This window comes from Oncorhynchus mykiss, chromosome 11, assembly GCF_057628025.1.
Source record: "Oncorhynchus mykiss isolate SJ-2025 chromosome 11, ASM5762802v1, whole genome shotgun sequence".
Classification (NCBI taxonomy): Eukaryota; Metazoa; Chordata; class Actinopteri; order Salmoniformes; family Salmonidae; genus Oncorhynchus; species Oncorhynchus mykiss.
Genome location: NC_143032.1, coordinates 69,243,730 through 69,249,729, shown reverse-complemented (window position 1 = coordinate 69,249,729; position 6,000 = coordinate 69,243,730).

Genomic DNA, 6,000 nt, shown 5'->3' with positions numbered 1-6,000 from the left:
TTGTTAACTGCAATGGGTTCCTAATGAAACCACATTGGGGTTGCTATGTAAGGGATTTTTTTTTTTTTTTTAAGTTGGAAGGATGAGACGTTCTCAATTTCCTTTGGTGTTACTTACCAGCGTGTGACAAAATGTCCAGTAAAAATCTGCTCTTGATTACTGTCTTAACTCTGCTCATATGTGATGTTGCTGTAGGACGATGAGGGGAATGATGCTGTTACCAAACTGGCCTATGACATCATTATTTGCTTCATGTCACCAATTACTGATCACAGTCTGCAGTCCTGATAGAGACACTCATTTTGAGAGGAGCCAATGTGCTATGTAGGGAATAGGGTGCCATTTGGGACGTACTCTTGAAGACATTGCTTTTTATAGCACTGGAAATCGAATGTTTTCTAGAAAAAGCTACAGTACTATATATCACATATACTGTGTACAGTTTGGAGCGAATAGTACAACAATACTAACTCTACCCCCTACCAACAATGCAATCAGTACAGCCATTAATTAAAAGTCAGAAATCATTTGTAGTTTTCCATCAGTGAGAAAACATGATGAAACTCTCTCTCTCTTTGTGTGTGTGTGTGATTGTGCATGTGTGCATGTTTGTGAATTAGCATATGCCCCAGCTGAACTTAAACAAACAGTATAATCGGGGAAGATTAGCCAGATCGTGTTAGTAGGGTGCAGATGGCCTGGTCGACCGACCTGCAGGATTTAACTGCTGTTTTACTTTTCTCAAGTTGGCAGGGCAATTCACTGTGGCCAGTTTCCTCATCCTATGTGTAGGAAAACAAGTAAAGACACCATACAATCACTTAGTGGGGGGGCACATAGCCTGGGGCTGGGGGTGAGGGTTGGGGGTGGGCTGGGTTTGCTTATAATTTACAGGGCTGTAGTAGCATTAGCCTCATGGTGAAGAATGGGGTATAATCGATTGCATGAAAAATGACACTACATTTGTTTTAGGGGGAGAGTTGTGTTAGCCTTACGCTGTCACAAAAGACCCATTCATGTGAATGTTTATGCATGTTAATGTTAACCAGAGTGCCCTGCAAGCACTGCTTTGTGTCAAACAGACAGCGTGCATGTGACAGAGAGGGGAGCCTAGAGACCAGAACTGTGGTCTAATGTCTTTGCAGAATGCACTGGGCCAAGGAGCCATGGCTCATATCTCTCTGGCTCTGTCCACACTCACTCACATCATGATCATGCTCTGTGCATTTTACAAGTGTTCAGCTGCTTTCTACTCTTACATGGGCCTTAACAGTCTTTGACAGTGAGTGAGCATTCCCTGAATTCTGATAAAACTACCTCAAACTCAAAACCTGTATATTTTTTATACTGAAGAAAATGTTGTAATCTGTATCATGATAATAGTGAACTGATCCTGAATGCAACAAATGATTTACACTGAAATCAGTAGGTACAGGAGCTAGGCAGTCACCCTCTAGTAAAAATGTCTCTCTTTTATTTATTGGCTGATTTCAACTTAAAGGAATGTAGCAAGATTCATATTACTAAAAAGGAAATAAATGACACAAAGATAAATATCAGATGAAAATAAATACATCCAAATGTGGCCATGAAGAGCAAAAGTAATTACACATAGATGGATGTCAAAAGCTACAGTCACCCCCCAAACGACTACAACCACCACACTGTTCTCTGAGGCAGTTAATACATCTGTAGCTCATCACAACTAGCTGTCAGCCTGTAGAGAACTTGTAAAGAGACATTTCCCTGTCAGGAAATGTTAGTTGCTGTGTGTGAAAGATAATATCCAGAACAGCATAATGTAGCCAGAGAAACAATCTAATATTTTATGTCCGTGCTTTCTAAGTCAAGTCATTCATCATGCGATTTTGTGTCATCGTTAATAGTATATTGATATTCAGCAGTTTGGTAGTCACCACATTTTGAGTCTGCTTACTGTTCGACAACAAACTTCATTTGTAATAAACACCCCACTGTTTAATATTATGTCTAACAAGAGAGCCATTTATTTCAAAAGTTTCAAGAAGGTACCTAAAACATCCACTGAAAAAGGTAGAAGAAGAATCCACTAATTGTTTGCCCAGCTAGCACATTTGGCTCTTTGGAAGTTGTGGGAAAGTACGTTTTTGTTTTCACATTGGTTGTGGGAACGAAGCCATGCATTTCCTGACCGGTAAAAACCATTTTTTTAACATTCTGAGAACAGAAGTGAACGTTTCGCCTGTTGGTTAAAATTGAATTTTTAGGTTGCAGGGAGGTTAAATGTTAAACGCTTAAATGTTTTCCTGGGAGGTTTTATTAACGCTCTGAGAACAGAAATTATAGGTTATGTGGAGGTTTTGAATAACTTCCTTTTCTTTAGCCGGAAGTTTCAGTAAGAGTTTTAATAACACTGCTAGCTTATTCTGCAAGCACAGATAAGACACATGCATTTTCTTAGGTATTAATGATGCAAACACATCATTGGCATGGTCAAGACACCTGAACACACTTAACAAGATAGAGGATAGAGAGAGTTTTGTTATTGCTGAGAACATAATGCATATGTTTTTAAATAACATTCTTATAATGTTTTATGAACATTACTAAAGTTTTCTTGTGGTTTTGAATGGAATGTTTTCTTCATGTTCTGAGAACAGAATTTAGAGCTTATTGATCTTAATGTGTACAATTCATTTTTTTTTACATTCCCAGAATATTGCCAAGAACTGACATAAAAGAGAACCTTACATTCTCTGGACATTCTGAGAACATTGCTTCAGTCACTGTTCCCAGAATGTAGTAAACATATGACATTAAATAGAACCATATCTTGTGTGGAATGTTCTGTGAAAGTACTGAAATTCCCACAAACAAGTTGTTTCTTAACCTTCTCGGAACAATTTGAGATCATGACTTTACATAGAACTATAAAGAAACCTGCAAGAAACATTATGCTGAAGTACTGAAATTCTCACAATACAATGTTGTTTCTTAACGTTCTTGGGAGAATTTGAAAACATTCCCAATGTCAAACCAGTTGGAAATTGTTCCTAGAAAATTACCAAAATGTTTATGAAATATAACCATGTTTGAACTTTTAGGAAACATTCTGTTAAAGTAATGAAATACCAAGAAAATCTAAATGTTTTTTCAATTTCTTTAAATGGGTGAGAGTTTTACAAAGCCAAGCAACTATCCTGCACCATTTCTAGAAAGTTGTGGGAGGCTGTATGCAGTGGTGTAAAAACACTTTAAAGTACTACTGTCACGACTTCCGTCGAAGTTGGTGCCTCTCCTTGTTGGGGCGGCATTCGGCGGTCGATGTCACCGGCTTTCTAGTCTCCACCGATCTACATTTCTTTTCCCTTTTGTTTGGTCTTGATTGGACACACCTGGTTTCCATTACGTTATCATTTATTCCCTATTTAACCCTCTGGTTCCATCATGGTTTTGTGCGTGTTTATTGTTGTCAAGTTGTCTCGTTTATGTGCTCTGGAATTTTGTTCTCCTTGATGGAAGATTGCTTATTGAGTAAAGTTTCGATTATTACTCATCTCTGTGTCCTGCGCCTGACTCCACCTTACCAACATCACCTAGACTATTGACAGAAACACGCACCTCTAATGGAGTCAGCAGGTGCACACAGCCCTCCTCTACCTGTGGAGGAGCGCGTCCTGCAAACCATGGAACAATGGGAGTGAGGGGGTTTTACAGCAACCCCATCATCATCACCCCAGCTCCCACAACAACCCACACCACTGTCCACCCCTCTTTCACCTGGATCCAGTGGGATTCGGCTCGCGCTCCCAAGGGTATATGATGGAACGGCTGCCTGGTGCCGGGGGTTCCTACCCCGGCTGGAGCTCTACCTGGCAACCGTTCACCCAACTCCTTCGGGACGCGATAGTGTGAACACCCTCATCTCCTGTATGACTGGTAAAGCACTTGAATAGGCCAATGCCATCTGGGGAAGGGAAGGACCGACGTTGGACAACTATGAGGATTTCACCCGCCGCTTCCGGGCGGTTTTCGATCATCCACCTGAAGGGAGAGTGGCGGGGGAACGCTTGTATCATCTCAGACAGGGGACGAGGAGCGCACAAGAATTCACTCTGGACTTTCGAACTCTGGCCGCCGGTGTGGGATGGAATGAGCGGGCCCTGATTGACCACTACAGGTGTACCTCCATTGATAGTCCAGGCTTGGGCAGTGACCCAGAGACCTGCTCAGGGCCCTTCCACCTTGAGCGGCTAGCTGGGTGAAAGATTATGTTTTCTCACTTGAGTGGTATCTCAGGACAACCAATGCTAACAGATTATACCAGTGTATAAGAAATAAAAGCAAAGACTTGTTTTTTTTTTTCCTCTACACAAATCAATCTGTCATTTCTGTCTGAGGGATAATTAAAAAATGTGCTGTGTTAAGATACTTTACGTGGAGAGGGTTAGATAAGCAGTGTCTGGTATTGGCAACCCCTGATAGCATGCCGTGCATTGTGCTCAACTTAAATATATATCATATAAAATGCATGGTCTCAGTGATTTCACCATAAATCAGGATATTGTCACAAATAGCTCACATTTTCCATGCCTAATTAGGCCTAAATGTGGCTACTTGAAATATTTATGTGTGCAGATCAATAGTACATCCCAAATTAATTATAAGAGCAGTTCACTTCAGAAGATGTCATTCAAGCTGACTTTGCAGTGAGGTCAAGGTCATTTTTTATGTAAAGTAAAAGAGAATATGTTTGAGAGGATTGTCTTACTCAATAGGCCTACAGTACATCCACTTTATGGTTTCTGTTTCAGAGTGTGATTAGATTTGTTCCAATTAATTCTGTCAATTCGAGTTGTTTCTTTCACATTTATGACTTTAACATGCAAACTAACTTGACCCATCATTTCCACAGAAATTGGGAATTGATATCATAGAGCACCACAGTACGAAAGGTGGAAAAAACATTTCCCTGTTTGACCGCTAGGTTTTATGGGTATTATGACACCTCCACTGTGGTGCTCCATTGGTGAGTCAATCTACACAACAGGCAGTAAATCCAGCTAGCACATAACGTTCTGAAAACCATATGTTTCTTCTAGTTTGGTGAGAAAGGTATTTTTCTTCCTTCTTCTTCTCTTTTGGGGTCAAGTTGATTCAAATCCAAGAACAGAGAATGATGCTTGTTGGCTTCGTCTACATGCTCTTTTTGTATCTCGTGGCTGTAACGTTAGGGTGTAATTGACTTTCACTTCCTCTCCAGCTCCAGGGCAGCAGGGTCATTCGAGTAGGCTTGATTAGCGCAAAGACACACCTTGCCCAGCAGGCCAGCGCAAAGCGGCTCAGGCCTCAACCCAGTTAATTTGGTTCAAAATAAAAACACTACACAAGAAGTGGGGTGGCATAGGGTCACCCGTGACCAGCGGATTTCTGCTTTACGGAACTTTTTGCAGATTTCCTCATGGTTCGATTTAATGTCAGGATCTCAGAACATGAACATGAATTTAAGCTTTCTGCCAATATCAGATATGTCTATGTCCTGGGAAATTTCTCGTGCTAACTGCATTAGCCTATGTTAGCTCAGCAGTCTCGTGGAAGGGACACCGATCCCGAAGAAGTTAAAAGGTTTTGTCTAGATTGTCTTTGTCTTATTATTGATACGTTTGTTTATTTGTAATTTGGCTTATTTGATTATTGTTTTGTAGTTAACTTGGGTTAGTTAGTTCAGATTTCCAATTTTTTTGTTTGAGGGGATGTTTTGTTTGGGCCAATATTGTTGAAGAGAGCTTTGAGAGCCATGTGTTATTTTGGTTTAGTTAGCTTGGTAGCTAAATTTGGTTAGCAATTCACTCTGGGTTTTTCTGGGTTTTGTTCAGGTGGGAGTCCTCTCCTGTTCAGGCTTATCAGCGACTGTCAATAGGAGGCTCGTGGTGTTTTTGTTTTAGGTGGCAGTGAACGTGGTTAGAACATCCCTTTCCCTTTTCCCTTACATCGGCTCGGGAGCACCTCCGTGGTTATGGG